The sequence below is a fragment of the Sus scrofa genome, chromosome 16, assembly GCF_000003025.6.
Source record: "Sus scrofa isolate TJ Tabasco breed Duroc chromosome 16, Sscrofa11.1, whole genome shotgun sequence".
NCBI lineage: Eukaryota > Metazoa > Chordata > Mammalia > Artiodactyla > Suidae > Sus > Sus scrofa.
This window is the reverse complement of record NC_010458.4, coordinates 36,436,393-36,453,432: the sequence shown is the minus strand read 5'-3', so window position 1 is coordinate 36,453,432 and position 17,040 is coordinate 36,436,393.

Sequence of the window (17,040 nt, the reverse complement as noted above, 5' to 3'; positions counted from 1 at the left end):
CCCTAAAACCCTTACTGGACAAGGACTGATATAGGTAACTGGGCAAGGCCAATGGGAAAAAACCACATCTTCCTAGACCCCATGTTTGTACCCCCCCCATCTTTAAGGGATGAAAACCCCTATTGGACAATAGAAGAGGGGACTCTTCTTCCCCCTCTCAGCTGTCCTGGGAGCTGTTTGCTCTCCTGTAATAAAGAGTTTATTTGCTTGCTGCCTGTGTGTTGGCAAAGTTCATCCTTCGGCTCCGTGAACAAGAACCCATATCCGGTAACATCTTTCTGGCATCATCTTCATTCACCCAGGCTCTTCCTTAGCAGGGAGGGGACTGGAGGTAGGCCAGGGCCTAGCCAGCATCCACACCACCTCCGGGGGGTGTTCCTGCTGCCCAACTCCGCACACAGGAAGCCTCGGAAGGCTTTCCTCCCTCCCCACCCTACATGGGGGATGGAGAGTGTTATATTGAACAAAGATGTGTGCTACAAGGCACCTCCAGGAATCAAAAGAGCACAGGTTTCAGAGTCAGCCAATGCCCAATTCAAATCCTGACTCTGCCCCTCCTTGTAATTTAGGAAGTTGCTTTACCTTTCCACACTTGTTTTCTGTCTAGAAAATGGGAATATTGTATCTTTTGTAGCATAGGTACAAAAGGAGTGAATTAGATGATATATTTAGCTGGATAGGGAAAGAAAATCATTGACTTGGTATCCTGGAGCAATTTCGGTATTTTTCGAGAAGGAGTATACCAAATTAAGAAAATCAGGGATTGGAGTGAGACCCCAAAGGGCAGAGTCAAGCAATAAAAAGTATTTGCTAAACTGTCTTCAAAAGAGGATGAATGTTGATAAGAGAGAGTTAAAGGACTCTGCCAAAAAAAAAAAAAAAAGAATAGGCGCTTACAATGGGGGCTGGAGAGAGAATCAGGGAGAAGCACGCATGGATGGGTTCAACTGGGGAAAAGAGAAATCAAAGACCTCCTCATGGCAAAGAGCTTGAGAAAGTTCATTCTCAGGGAAGAATGAACAAGTCAGGAGCATTAGTAAGCTGTTGTAAGTGTGGGCTATGAACCCCTTTCCCATCTCTCCTATGAAATCTTCAGTAATGTCTATACTGCTGACCCCCACGCAGATTCCCTCAGGGCTTGTAAAAGGGCTTAGTCCTACCTCTATGTGGGCTTTGAGAAGCAGAGGATGGGGCCACTGAGCTTCATGTTACACCCCAGAATTCCTTTACCAAAATCAAAATGGATCTTACATTTGAAACATTTAAAAAACTGTTCCAAAATCAATGTCATCTTATAGTCAAGAAGACCCAATAATTAAGAATTTTCTGGCTTATAGTAGGCACCTAATAAGTGATATTTTTCTCTCATATTTATCCCCCCTTTTCCCCTGTAGGGACAGCAAGAGAGTGAGCAATATCATCCCCCTAGGCTGACAGGAGCAATAAGGGGCATGGAAAGGAAGACTTGAGGCCAAAAGCAGCCTCAGATGTTTGTAGTCATGGCTGGAGCCCACACACACCTCTTCTTGGGCAAGAACTACTGGCTCAATCCCTGCTATTCCCATCACTGCCACATCCCTATTACCCAATCCAATATTTTTCCTTTGCAGTTTCATAAACATTGTTTAGCATCTCTTCGCTGGGTGCCAGGAGAATCCTCTCAAAGTATTCCTTTGACCTAAAGGAGATTACAAGTAGATGGACATGACACAAAATTAAATGGGTAGTCCAGCTGAATGTGTGAAGTCCCTGAAGAAAAGGTGAAAGCAGCATTGGCTGTCCAAAGAAATGAGACAAGTCTGGTGGAATCAAGAAAGGCTCCGTGGAAGAGGTGGCATTCAAGATGGATGCTGAGGTTGGGTACAGTTTTGGGAGGCAGATTTGGGAGTAGAAAGGATACGCCAACACATCATGGTGCAGTTTTACCACTGGCCCTCACAGCCATCACTACCACCTCCTCTGCCAGCCAGGGCCCAGGCAGGCTTCTCATGTTTTATTGGATTTTGGTACAGTTGTCACTTTAGAGCCTTCAGTTCTGCTTCTCTTTTTCTATCACCTATAGGTAATAAGCAGAACACACACCACTTATCTCAATGGCCATCATCGAAAAGTCTGCAAATAAATGCTGAAGAGGGTGTGGAGAAAGGGAATTCTTCTACACCGTTGGTGGGAAAGTAAAACTGGAGCAACCACTATGGAAACAGTATGGAGGTTCCTTAAAAAGCTAAAAGTATAGCTATTGTATGATCCAGCAATCCCACTCCAGAAAAGATGAAAACTGGAAAAGATGGATGAACCCCAATAGCCATAGCAGCACTACTTACAATAGCCAAGACATGGAAGCAACCTAAGTGTCCATCAACAGAGGAATGGATAAAAAAAATATGATATATATATTGGCATATTAGTCATAAAAAAGAATAAAATACTGTCATTTGCAGTAATATGGATGGAACAAGGCATATTATACCTAGTGAGGTAAGTCAGAGAGAGACAAATATATGACATCACTTATATATGGAATCTAAAAAATAGTACAAATGAATCAATACATAAAACAGAAACAGACTCACAGCCATAGAAAACAAACTTATGGTTATCAAAGGGGGCTATATTAGGAGTATGGGATTAACAAATACAAACTACATAAAACAGACAAGCGTACTTATTTATGCATAAAACGGGTAAGCAATAAAGATATACTATATAGCACAAGGGATATATTCAATATCTTATAATAACCCATAATGAAAAACAACCTAAAAAATTATATATATATATATGAACAGAATCATTATTCCATCCACCTGAAAGTAACACAATATTGTAAATCAACACTACTTCAATTTAAAAACACACACATCTCAAAACACCCAACATATCCAAAGACTGCAGGACTTCTCTGAAATCACTCAACTCTCCTGATTGTATCTTTCCCTTCTTTCCTTCCATGACCCATTCTTGTCTCTAAACTTGTCTCTCAAAGTCTTCCAACTCTCCTGATTGTATCTTTCCCTTCTTTCCTTCCGTGACCCATTCTTGTCTCTAAACTTGTCTCTCAAAGCATCCCTTGTATCTAGGATGCTTGTCCATCTGCTCCTCCCTCATCAAAAATCTTTACTCAAACCTGCCCATTAGCAGTGTTGGTGGTATAGTGGTGAGCACAGCTGCCTTCCAAAATTGCCTATGAGCTCCAAGAAAATTTAGCAACTACCAGAAAAGAAGGGGTGGCTTTCCCCAGTGGGATACATTCTAACCAAAGCATTCCCTTTCTCTTTCAGGATTTTGCAAGATAAGTTTATTCCTCTTACCCTGAGAACACTGTGTTTCTAAACAGTTTGTTTACGCTCTGTATCTGTTTGTATTTGTACAGTCACTGATGTGTTTCTTTTTCCTATTTATTTATTCCCTAAAACAAATCTAACCTAAGTAGCTATCACATGTGCCTGGAGTGCTGAGACCGGACCTGTTCCACTTGGTTTGTGTAGCGCCTGGGACAAGACAATGGAAAGAAAAGCACTTCATTAATACTGTCTAATGTTTGTGCATGTACATTAAACATTAATTTGGTATTTCCTAAAGCTTTTATCCTTTGAAACAAACTCTAGCCCTTGGTAGATCTTCGTGAGGTGGACCAGAATTATTGTCCTCATATTTAATCCAGGAAACAAAGCACAAAGAGGTGGGAAGACCCATGCAAAGCTGCACCACCTGGTGGTACAAGACTGTGGTAACTGGCGAGTCCACCTGCTAGCCCAAAAAGCCTAGTGACCGAAAGCAAGGTAGTACAGCGACAGAAAGCAAAGCCAACCCTGGATTCGATCTGGGCTCTGCTTCTTAAAATTTGTATGAATGTGAACCACCCCTCCAAGCCTCATTTTTATCATCTTTAAAATTAAAGAATGATACTTACACCTGGTAGGGACATGCTTAGGATGAAAAGAGATAACAAAAGCTCTTGCTAAGTACTAATTCTCTTTCTTCTTTCTTTCTTAACCATGTGAGAAATTCTAGAAGTCAAATGACATGCCATTTCAGAGAAAAAAGATCAAAATTGGACGATGGTCCCATTCTGGAGCCCCTGGGAGCTCATAACCAGGACAGAAGCTGTGATACGAAAACATTCAGGAAACCTGTAGCTAGAACCAGAATAGTTGTCCCTTGTCTTGAGCTTTAACCACTGCTCATTATATTCCCATAGAATCTCTTTTCTCTCCGAGGGTCCCTTGACAGTGATAGATCTAGAAGAACAGTGCTTTCTTAATAGGAAAAATCCCCTAAATATTGGTCCTCTCTCTATGCATCATATTCCCAACAGCTGCCCTAATGATCCTCAGGCTGTGAAATTTGGTAGCTCCAGGTCAGCATTGGTCAGAGTGGGCAGGTGAACTCAGCTTCTAAAGGGGCAACACTCCCAAGCACAGCACACCAATTCATATGATTGGTACCTCTTGAGGCTCCACAATTTAACTTGATAACAAACTGCCATATGCAAAGTCGCTGATGCCATCTCATGCCTGGGACCAGAAGCCAGAAACTCATCACACTCTGGTTTCTTCAGTGGAAGCATACAATTTCCTGCCTTTCTCTACTAATGACTGGTAACAGAAGACAAGGAGGCTTCAGAGGAAATCCATCACATCAAAATCATGCCCATGGAGAACAGACTTGTGGTTGCCAAGGGGGAGGGGAAGGGAGTGGGATGAACTGGGAGTTTGGGGTTAGTAGATGCAAACTACTGCATTTGGAGTGGAAAAACAATGATATCCTGCTGTGTAGCCCAGGGAACTATATCCAATCACTTGCGATGGAACATGATGGAGGGTAATGTGAGAAAAAGAATATATATAGAGAGAGTCACTTTGCTATAGAGCAGAAATTGATAGAACATTATAAATCAACTACAATAAAAAATTTTAATAAAATTAAATAAAATTAAATTAAAAGACTTGTGGGGCTAGCCAAGCTCTGAATGCAAGGGAGGGCATTTCAGGCAAACTGTTGGTGTGGAAGGGCAAGAGATGGCAAAAAAAAAAAAAAAAAAAAAATAGCATGCCCAAATTCCATGCTTCAAAGCCCTGTGTTCTCAGCATAACCCTGATAATGGTTTTCTGTAGCAGAGCTAGTGAAGTCAATGAATATAGAGGGATTTCCCAGCCTCAAGAAATGGATATTAGCAACATGAATGTTGCCTTTTGCACTGTGTTAAAGTCCTTGTGAATCAAGCTCACCTTCTTTGAAAACACAACAAAATGAGTATTCATCTAGTCACAGGAAAGACAACTGAATCCAAGTCACAGAATGAAAAGTCCTTTGGTCACATATCTTGGAGAACTCCCAAGTCTAATTCAAAGTTTTGCTGATTTTGACCAGAGACGTTAGTTAGCAATTATCACTTCAACCATTGTACCCTGTATGGACTCCAAAGAAAATAAAGCAAAAATTCAGGACAATTATTTTTTTTTCAATCTAGTCTTCTGTGAAAAATAAGTAACATGGTATCACAATAGGAATGAGTGTTTCTAGAGATTTTTGATTATTTTGGATCCATGGTCTAAAGTCTTTACATTCCACAGAAAGGCTCTCTTAGACTGTGAAATCTTCTAACTTGGTGTGACAGAACCATATACAAGGAAACCTATCAAGGAACATTATCTAGCTTCTTGGTTTACTTCAAATATGTAGATCATTCATTCCTTTCCCCCTGTTTCTCCTCATTCCTTGGGCTAATCTTTTTTGACTGCCTCAAAATCCATCCAGCAGTTTACCAGACTCTCCCTCAATGACATGTTCAGAAAAGAATGGTCTTAGCTGGACTGCCTCAAATATCTAATGGTGCTGGGTGCTCTAACCACATCCTCCAAGGATGCTGCAAACTGAATAAGACTCAGATACCTTCCCCTTAGCAGCACGCCCAGCCCTAGGAAAAAATGATACCCATAATTGCCCCCCTCCTGTACCAGCCACTGCCATCACCCAAGTTCAAGCCCTCTTTATCTCTCACTTAATCTCTTTCACCAGCCTTCCATTTGGAAGACCCACATCTCATTTCTCCCTACTCCAGTACAACTTCCACCACTTTCTGATTAAACTTTCCAAACTCATCTCTCACTGTGTCTTTGAACTGCACAGAATTCTCCCTGGACCTACTTCCTACTGAGCTGAATTATGGATTCCTCCACAGCCATCCAAGGCCTCACATGATCTGATCCCAAGTGAGTCCCAACTCAAGTCATGCCAAATCAATAAAAGTTAGGTATGACCCTAAGAAATACTGTATTTCATTGGTTCTTCATTCTGTTTCCTTTAAAGTCATCCTGACATCATTCTTCCTTCCAATCTTTGACAATTCTGATCCCCAATCTAATCTCTGAGCTGCTATCTTGGATCTAATAGGTTTTATGGGTTAAACTGTATCTCCCCATAGAAAGATATATTGACATGTACTCCAATGTTCACTGCAGCACCATATACAATAGCCAAGACATGGAAACAATCTAAATGTCTATCAACAAAGGAGTGGATAAAGAAGATGTGGTACATATACACAATGGAGTATTACTCAGCCATTAAAAGGAATAAAATAACAGCATTTGCAGCAACATGGATGGACCTAGAAATTATCATGCTAAGTGAAGTTAGTCAGACAGTGAGACGCTAACATCATATACAATCGCCTACATGTGGAATCTAAAAAAAAAGGACACGCTGAACTTCTTTGCAGAACAGATACTGACTCACAGACTTTGAAAAACTTATGGTTTCCAAATGAGACAGGTCAGGAGGTAGGGGGATGCACCTGGGGTTTGGGATGGAAATGCTATAAAATTGGGTTGTGATGATTGTTGTACAACTATAAATGTAATAAAATTCATTGAGTAATTTTTTTAAAAAGAAAGATATATTGAAGTCTCAACCTACAGCACCTCAGAGTACAATCGTATTGGGAAACAGGATCTTTACATAGGTAATCAAGCTAAAATGAGGTCACTAGGGTAGGTCTTAATCCAACATGACTTGTGTCATTATTAAAAGGTGAAATCTGGACAGAGACAGAATAGATAAAGGAAGGAAGATGTGGAGAAACACAGTAAAAGGCAGCCTCATGAATGGAATGATGCCTCTACAGGCCAAAACACAGGACACCGAGCACTGCCAGAGCACACCAGAAGCTAGAAAACGCAAGAAAGGATCCTGCCTTAGAGACATTGGAGAGAGTGTGGCCTGCCAACACCTTCAGTTCAAACTTCTAGCCTGTGAGAAATAGATTTCCGTCGTTTTAAGCCACCCAATTTTGAGACTTTGTCACAGCAGCTGTAGGAGAGCAATACACTGGGCCTCTTTGTTCTTTTCTTAGGACCTCTGACTCCTCATTGTCTCTTCTTCTTTATTTCTTTTATTGTCAATCTTTCCATACAGAGACTGGCTACCTTCGGGGTTTATATTCTTTATCTTAGTTTTACTATAACTTTACCATGTATATTTATATTTTAAAAGCAACTCCAAAAGTTCTCCCCAATGTGTTTTAAAGGAACACATAAGTTACTGTCTTTACATCCTAATCAGACAATGATGGCCCTTCCTTGGTAGGCGCATCACTTCCACATCTTAAGTCATCTTCTGAGAGAGAAGGGGCATCATATCACATCCCATCACTTGCACTAGCATCGTTAATATGACTAATCAGGAAGATTTTCTGGAAAATCAGTAATTCCAAAATCCCTCAGGAGGACCAACTCACAGTGAGTCCTGCTTTTGTCTAAGCTTTCCACACTTAGGATCCTCTGCCTTTTTCAGGGATTCCCTTCATAACTAGTAATGGCCCCAGATTACGCAAACAAAAACCAGGTAGTTTCTTTCTTTGACAAACATATACACCGGGTGTCCATATGAACAAAGCATTATGCTAGACACTAAGAGGGAAAGGATAATAGGTTGATTAACAAGACACAATTACTGCAGAGAAAGTTGCTTATGATGCATAGGAGACACACACATGCACGCATACACACATGCACACGCACACACGCACAAATACTGTGAGGCTTGCAGAGTAAGCATTAGTGCAGAAGCCATGCTTCTCCAGACCCAAAACTGGACCCCAGAGTAGAGTTGCTTTCAAGGCCTACCCTAGAGACATGTGTGGGAGACAAAATAATGCCCCCCCAAAGAGGTCTAGATCCTAGTTCCCCAACCTGTAAATGTCTTACCTTACATGGTAGAAGGGGCTTTGAGGGTGTGATTAGGTTAAGGGTTGAGCTGGGAAGATTATCCTGGATTATCTGCATGGGCCCAAAGGAATCACAAGGGTATTTACAAGGCAAAGAGGGAGGCAGAAGAGCTAGGGTCAGAGGAAGGAGCTGTGATGACGGAAGCAGAGTCAGAGAGAAAGAGTTTAAAAATGCTACATTGCTGGCTTTGAAGGTGGAAGGCACCACGAGCCATGGGATGCACACGGCCTCTACAAGTTGAAAAAGGCAAAAAAAATAGATTCTCCCTTAGAGCCTCCAAAGAAATGCAGTCCTCCTGACCCACTTTGGACTCATGACCTCAAAAACTGTAAATGATAAATTTGTGTTGCTTTAACTAAGTGGCAATTTGTTACAGCAGCAGTAGGAAACCAATACACTTGGTTTTCCCAGGGACAGGACGGTGGGTTCAACAACAGGTACCCTCTTTCTACCTGCCCAGATGCAGACCCGCTCTAGTCCCTGGGCCCAACTGCCAAGGAATCTCTAAGAGCTCTCCAACTGCCCCCAGGTCCTGAGGAGTGCGACAAGCTCTCCCTAATACCTGCTCAGGCCATCAGCTTTTGTTCCAACCCCTGAAGTACCACCATTGGAACACATGGCTTGGGCTGAAGGCTGCTGATCATAAAGGAGCTGTAATTCACTGACTATCTGTCACACGGTAAGTATTCTGCTATGTCTGCCATATATACAATCCAATTTTCCCAATTACTCTACAGGATGAGGGGTAATATTCTCACTTTACAAATGAAGAATTTGAGCATTGAAGAGACAATACGAATTGCCCAAAGTCACACAGGTTTAAGCCCTGGTTTATCTACCCTAAAGTCTGTTCTTTTCCACCTGTATCCTAATGTTTCAGAGGTGCCTAAGATGATGATCCCCCACTTGTGCATTATTCCAGTTCCTCAGAGTTCACTGTTTTGTGTAACAGATGAGTCATCACTCAACTTCACTAACTTCTGCTCCTACCTGACCTGCACAAGCCCTGCAGCCTCCTGTCAGTGTCAGATATTTCTGATAGGACCCAGGGCATGTCTCTTGACATGCTCACAAATAACCTTCACCATCTTCTTCTCAAAGCCCATCCTATTTACTCCTGGAAGCCCCCAGGAGGACAGTGGCCTCAGTCTGATGCATTTGCTGGGGCCAATGCCCTCTCACAGGATGATGCCTGAGGCAGGGCTGTCTCCATCTTCCCAGCAGCCTCCACCAAGCTGAAGCCATGCTGAGCTCTGTGCAGAAGCTTGGAGAAGAGCTTTCTCTCTACTCTGTGCATTAATCCCCAAAGCAACACAGCTTGAGCCTTTATGCTCACAAAGCCCCTCCCCAAAACAAGCCCATCATCTGCCTGCAGCCCTCTCTCTACAAAATCCCCTTACACTTGCTTATCACTCTCCTCACCACGCTCCCTCCTGCCCTCCTCTTCACAGACCCTACCTTCCCATATCCATCAACTGACCCAAGTCCCTGCCAAGGGGTTGCCAGAGCCACCCTGGCATAGGAAACACTGATACAGGTAGTTCACGTTTATATAGTGTGTGCAATTCACGTGCCTTTCACATGGAGCGTCACGCTTGGTCTTCACAGTAGTTCTCAGAGGAAGTGATATCACTCTTTTGTTACAGAAGAGAAGCTTAAGACTTGAAAAGGGAAGTGGCTTGTTCAATGACACAAATAAATGCAGGAGCCAAGACTAAATCCAGGGCTTTGACGCTTTAGCCTGGAGCCAGTTCTACTTCTCCACCTGCAGAGGAGGGGGCCAGAACAGCAACTATAGAGGACAGCCCTGAGAAGTAACACTGCCCACTGGAGGCTCCACAGACCAGATGGGCCATGGCTTTTCAGAGAGAAAAGTTGTAACTCAACTCTTTCCTCCTCCAAGAACAATGAGTGTGCCTGTCTCCCCAGGACAAGCAGGCATTCAAGGAAAGAGACAGAGCTCAGCCAAGGAAAACCTGCTATGTGTGTGGAAGGAATATGAGGACAGAAGCTTTTTCCTCTTTAAGGGGGACCAGCCTCAGGGGTCGTCTATCTCTTCCAAAGTGTAAACTAGGCAAGCCAGAAAGGGCACGAACCCAACTGAGCAAAAAAACTTAAGAAAAAAGAAAAAAAAAAAAAAAAGACTGTGAGCTGGCTCTTTCATAAGTTTAAAAAAAAAATTTGGCTAAAGGCTTGTTTTCCATGTTCACAAAAATAGAACATAGCAAAGATAATAAATATATAAAGAATTAAATGCTTTATCTGGAGTGTGCAAGCTTCCTCCAAGTGAAACTCAGTGTGATGAGGTATATAAAGAGCTCTTTATATAAACACTTGTGGTTTAAGCTTCTCCAAGAAAATCACTTCCCAAGTCTGATGGCTATGCTGCTCTTTCAGTCACAGAGAAAGGACTAAGTTCCCAGAAGTGCTGGATGGAAGAGGGGAAGATAAGGGCCTCTCAGCTTCAGGTGGGAGCCAACAACCAAGGATGTCGACAGAAGAAAAAATGCACAACCAAAAGTTGAGAGTTATATTTTATTCAGCCAACATTCTTAGGACTTCAGGCCTGGGAGACAGCTTCTCAGGTAACACTGAGGAAACTGTTCTGAAGAAGAAGGATTTTTAGTTTTTGCAACAAAAGGGAGGTAGTTGGAACATCAAAAGATTATTGTCAATTAAAGAAAACCAGATACCTCAAGTTAAGGAATTTAGTGCTTTTCTGTCTGGGAGATGCAAGAGTCTGGGCTCACTAAAATCATTTCTTTGAAATGTACCTCAACTCTCTGAGGCCAGTAACCTGTGCTTTGTCATCCTGCATTCTCTCAGGGCTCACCGTTCACTGTCAGGGTGGCTGCAGTGACTGATGATTCAATGGTGGGCAGTCCTTATTTCTACCCTGCGTTCCTTCTGGGCTCACCATCTCAGAAGTGGCTGCAATTAGTAGCTAGAGCCTTTGTTTACTGATATAGCAAGCAATATTTTATTTCTCAAGGGGAACCCAGTCTGCTGCAAACTCCTCTCTGAAAAAGCCACGAGGTGTGTAAACACCACATTCTAAAGCAGGGGCTGTGTGACTAAATTTGAATTTCAGGCCCAAATATGCAGCTCAAGGGAAAAGCAGGCATCTTCCTTGGCATGCCCTCTACCATGTCTCTGGGATTACCACAGGACACGTGTGCATCCCCAGAACACCGCACTGTATTCTTTCTCTTGGACAGTTGGCTGAAGAAGTTGGTTCTAGACTGGACATTCCATGAGTGCTTTCTTTATTGCTGTGTGCCCAGGACTTAGACGAGCTCAGGGCAAATTGTAGGTGCTGGATAAATTAATATTGAATGACTAGGTGAATAAAAATATCAGCAAACTCACCTCATGTCCCTATGTATGCCCTTCTTCCTCCATTTCCCAATAATCAGAGTAGTAGTTAGAGCTACCTTAGCATCCCACACAGATAATGGTTGAGAGGAACTTCTAAAGGATGATTTGATTCATAATAGGCAACCTCCCTGAAATGTTACCAGGCTACCAACTCAACCTGTAAGAACCAAAGGCTCAACCACTGTGGAACTGAATTTCCTGGCCTATAAGTGTGTCCATTGTTTTAAGCATGTAATTTGATTTTTGATCTTGCACACTGATAGACCCTGCTTCCGTCAAAATATATCAAGTGTCATTGATAGTTGACACTCCTAGAGCAGCCTAGCAATTTTTTTTAAGTGGTTTCTTTGTATTTACCTGCCTTTCATTATCCCCCTAGTCGCTGGTGCTTTAGAATCCTGATGCCCATATTAATGCCTCTGTTTCTTTTTAGGACAAATGCAACTGACCCAGGCTGCTGGCCTTTCCTTTGTATCACCTCTTGTTTATTCTTTTTTTTTTCTTTTTGCTATTTCTTGGGCCACTCCCGCGGCATATGGAGGTTCCCAGGCTAGGGGTCGAATCGGAGCTGTAGCCACCGGCCTATGCCAGAGCCACAGCAATGCGGGATCCGAACCACGTCTGCAACCTACACCACGGCTCATGGCAACGCCGGATCGTTAACCCACTGAGCAAGGGCAGGGACCAAACCCGCAACCTCATGGTTCCTAGTCGGATTCGTTAACCACTGCTCCACGACGGGAACTCTGACATTTGTGGTACTTGTCTCTTTGATCTGGCTGCTCTCCAGACTCAGCCCTTTCACCCATCTAATGCAGCCCTGCCGAATTTATGTTCAAAAACGAAAATCTGAGCCTACTACCTCTCAAACTTATCTCTTGATTATTCACATAGAGAGTCTCTTCATAGACTTTGGGTTCTCCCCAAACACACCAGGTACATTTCTGAATATATCAAGTACATTTCAGCCTATGCTACTTGCCCTGATATGACTGTTCCCTCACTTTCTCTTTACTCATCATGTCATACCTCAATAATGAAATTGGAAAAAGGTTAGGACTTGAAGTCATATACTAGCTGTGTGGTCTCAGGTTACTTAGCTGTGCTAAGCATCAGTTTCCTTGGCTATAAAATTAGGATAATAAAAATCATGATAATACATCTCAGGACTGTTGTGGGAATAAAACAAAGCCCTGTTGTGAATTCTGATTTCAGTACTGCCACTCAAAAGGATGCATAAGTTGTTCATCTCTTTTTCTTTGAGCCTCTCCTTCCTTGTCCATAAAATGAGAGTACTAATAACATTCTCCTTGAAGGATTCTGTAGTGCTCAGATGGGATGTTGTTACAACCTTTTCTTCCCAGCCTGACTCACAGAAGCCCTCACCTGATACCTGCCCCAAGAGCCCAGGACTGTGGCCATACATGTCACCTGGGCCACTCCATGCGAATTGAGCATAGACTTTCTAGCACTGTAGCTGTGCTGGGGTTTGTTTAATTCTCAAGGGGAACCCAGTCCTTTGTAAACTGCCCTCTAAAAATGTCAAGGGGCATGTGAAGACCACATTGGCTTTCTCATCTATTCTTACCATCCTTAACTGATTGCAAGCCCCTGAGCCAGGAATTATGTCTTCTAGGGGCTCAGGTTCCCTCGGCCTCACACACAGGAGGGAGCCAATCATTATTTCCCATGATTGCTGCTGCTACTGCTGCTAAAATGGTGATGGTGCTGGGGCTGGAAAGACCAATGGGCACCCACTCTAGCCAAGTATCCTTCTATCTCAGAGGCCCAACAACCTGCTTGAGACTGCTTTTCTTTCTCACCCATGAAGTGAGAATCATTTTGCCAGATACTGCTGAGAAATGAGATTTGTAGAAGAAATGAGTCTGTTACACATGCCATAGCAGCAACCCAAGCCGCTGCAGTGACAATGCCATATCCTTAACCTGCTACCCGACAGAAGAACTCCAAAGTGCTTCTCTTTTTAAAGAAGTACATCTTCTTGAGGGCTGCTTTAGCTCCAAAGCTAAATGAGGGCTTTAAGGACCCCTTTGGGACTCAAACTCAGGGCAATAAGCATGTATATCCCAAAAAGCTATGTTCTGAGTAGTCACATAGAGCTAAGCTATCTCCCTTGTGCTATTTTCATGTCTGCCTGGTACAATTTTTTGCTTACCACCTCCTCAATAGGCCAGCCAGGATTTTCTTGTCTGGGAGCTACAGTCTCTCTCAAACACACTGGGTTTAAATTAAGCAACATTCTCCACCACCACCTCCCATTTTTTCAGAACCGGCACTTCCTCGACACTGATGAGAGCCAGTTGAGAGCCAGGGTGGTATACTCTAACATCCATGCCCATCTCTTCAGATCACTCATCTTCACCCCCTCCCACAGAGCAGAATGAACAGGAACTGACAGCTTTCAGGTAACATAAGAGCCAAAGGCAAAAATGCCCAGGGTATACAATGGAAGTCAATTACGTTGTTTGCAGTATTTTCTCCTTTTTCAAATAAGAAGGAAGAGAAAAGTCCTCCAAACCTGTGTGAACAGATTTCATCTGCTAATGAGTAGAGACTAAGAAGCATACAGGAAAAGTTCCAGAAGGCAAGAAACCCAAGTCCTGCTTTCATAAATAAATGTGGAGGGGGAAACTTAGGCGAATTCAGCTGCTTCTTGCTCCTCATCTTCATCATCTTGTCTCATGTATTGAGTGCAAAGAGCAACATCTTCTTTGCTTGAAAGAAAGGAGCTGGACCAGGTGATTTCTTGAGCTGCCCTCCAGCTCTTGGAAGTACAGAAATAAGGGTATGTTACAGATGTTGTACGGTGATGGTTCTCAGCTCAGGGAAGCAGGGGGTGAGTATTTCAGTCACCATAATGAGGAAGAGGGGGCTTGTGGATGGGCAGGATGTTACTGACATCTAGTCAGTGAGGCTACTGCTAAACAGTGATTAATACATATACAGCCCTTCAAAAGAGAAGTGTCTAGCCCAAAATGTCAATAGTGCTGAGACTGAGATGCCTAAATCAATCAGACAGGATTGGAGGGGTGGGGAATGGTGAAGTGAATGCAGAAGTACCAACATCCTGCTACCCTGAAATGACCTGAATTTATGATGGTATAAACCTAGAGGTGGAGGGAGGGACAAAAATCTTGTGCTTCAAAGAAGAGAAGGGCATCATTTATATACATAAAAGTCAAGGAGTTTCTGCTAAAGAATAAATGGATCCAGACTGAGGGAAAACACTGCCTCCTGAATTCCAATTTTCCTTCCCCAGGAAGTGATGGGACCTCACCTGATGTAAGCAAAGGAAACCTTGTCAGAATATGCTCTAGCTCCTCAGGTGGAGGGTTGAGAGCTGGAGGCAGGGCAGACTGAGGGGCAATCAGGAAAGTCTGCCTCCACTCCATGTCCCTTTTGCTCCTGAAGGGAACTGTTCCAATTAGCTACACCATGAGGCCCAAGCACAAACACAGACACAGCAGACTGAATGCCTGCAAAAGAGAAAAGGAGAGAGTTCTCTGCTGGGGATTCTTCTTATTCCAGTGGGACTCTCCATTCTCCTTTCATCAGGGCCTACTTCAAACTACTGGTCAGTTGCTCTGGGACAGAGATGACTCCCATGAGTGCCAGCTCAAGCCCATAGGGGAACTCTGGCTGCAGAAAACTAGCAATGGGTATAGTAACTTCCACAGCACAGAAGATAAAATTCAGAAATGAATTTTCCTCACTCTGATGCTTCAGGATGCCAGGTCCTTCCCCAGTCACTCCCTCTAGTTCAATGCAGACAACATCTAAAAGCATCAGCTCCTGAGCTAAACATATGGGAAGATGAATCTAACTGCATCCAGGATGATGTGAGAGGACACAAACAAGCACAGCCATCCTTTTTAGAGTAACTCCTGTGCTGGAATAGTTCTCTTCTCATTCAAGGATGAGTAAACAGAAAAAACAAAAACAAAAAACATACGGACCATGAACGTGTTCTGCAGCAGGAAAAGAAAGAGGCAGATATAGCACAAAAGAAGCAGAAGAAAGAAATTTGGGGGAAAGATTTACTATTAAAAAATTCAGACAGCAGTTGCATTCTTTGTTAACAAAATTAATACAAACTCTAGATTTTATGAAATAAAGAATGAAAGGATTAGACATAAAAATAAGTTTAAAAGAAGCCTGCAGAAGCAAAAGCAGTTCTAAGAGAAAAGTTTATAGCAATACAAGCCTACCTCAGGAAATAGGAAAAATCTCAAATAAACAACCTAACTTTACATCTAAAGCAGCTAGAGAGAGAACAGACAAGACCTAAAGTTAGTAAAAGGAAAGAAATCATAAAGATCAGAGCAGAAATCAATGAAATAGAAACAAAGAAAACCACAGAAAAGATCAATGAAATGAAAAGCTGGTTCTTTGAAAAGATCAACAAAACTGATAAACCCTTAGCCAGACTTATCAAGAAAAAAACAGAGAGGACTCAATAAAATTAGAAATGAAAAAGGAGAACTAACAACGGACAACACAGAAATACAAAGGGTCATAAGAGACTACTATATGCAACTCTATGTCAATAAAATGGAAGACCTAGAAGAAATAGACACTTTCTTAGAAAAGCACAATCTTCCAAGACTAAACCAAGAAGAAACAGAAAGGATAAACAGACAATCATAAGTACCGAAACTGAAACTGTGATTAAAAAACTTCCAACAGGAGTTCCTGTGGTGGCTCAGAGGTTAACGAATCCGACTAGGAACCATGAGGTTGCGGGTTCGATCCCTGGCCTTCTTCAGTGGGTTAAGGATCCAGCATTGCCGAGAGCTGTGGTGTAGGTCACAGACGCGGCTCCAATCCCGTGTTGCTGTGGCTCTGGTGTAGGCCAGCGGCTACAGCTCCAATTCGACCCCTACCTGGGAACCTCCACATGCCATGGGAGCAGCCCAAGAAAAATGGCAAAAAGACAAAAAAAAAAAAAAAAAAAAAAAAAAAAAAAACAAACCTTCCAACAAACAAAAGTCCAGGACCAGATGGCTTCACAGATGAATTCTACCAAACATTCAGAGACTATCTTACACCTATCCTTCTTAAACTATTCCAAAAAATTGCAGAGCACTCACAAACTCATTCTATGAGGCCACCATCACCCTGTTATCAAAACCAGACAAAAATACCACAAAAAAAAGAAAATTACAGGCCAATTTCACTGATGAACATAGATGCAAAAATCCTCAACAAAATACTAGCAAACCACATCAACAATACATTAAAAGGCTTGTACATCATGATCAAGTGGAATTTATCCCAGGGATGTGAGGGTTCTTCAATATCCACAAATCAATCAGTGTGATACACCACATTAACAAACTGAAGAATAAAAATCATATGGTCCTCTCAATAGATGCAGAAAAAGCCTTTGACAAAAAACCAACACCCATTT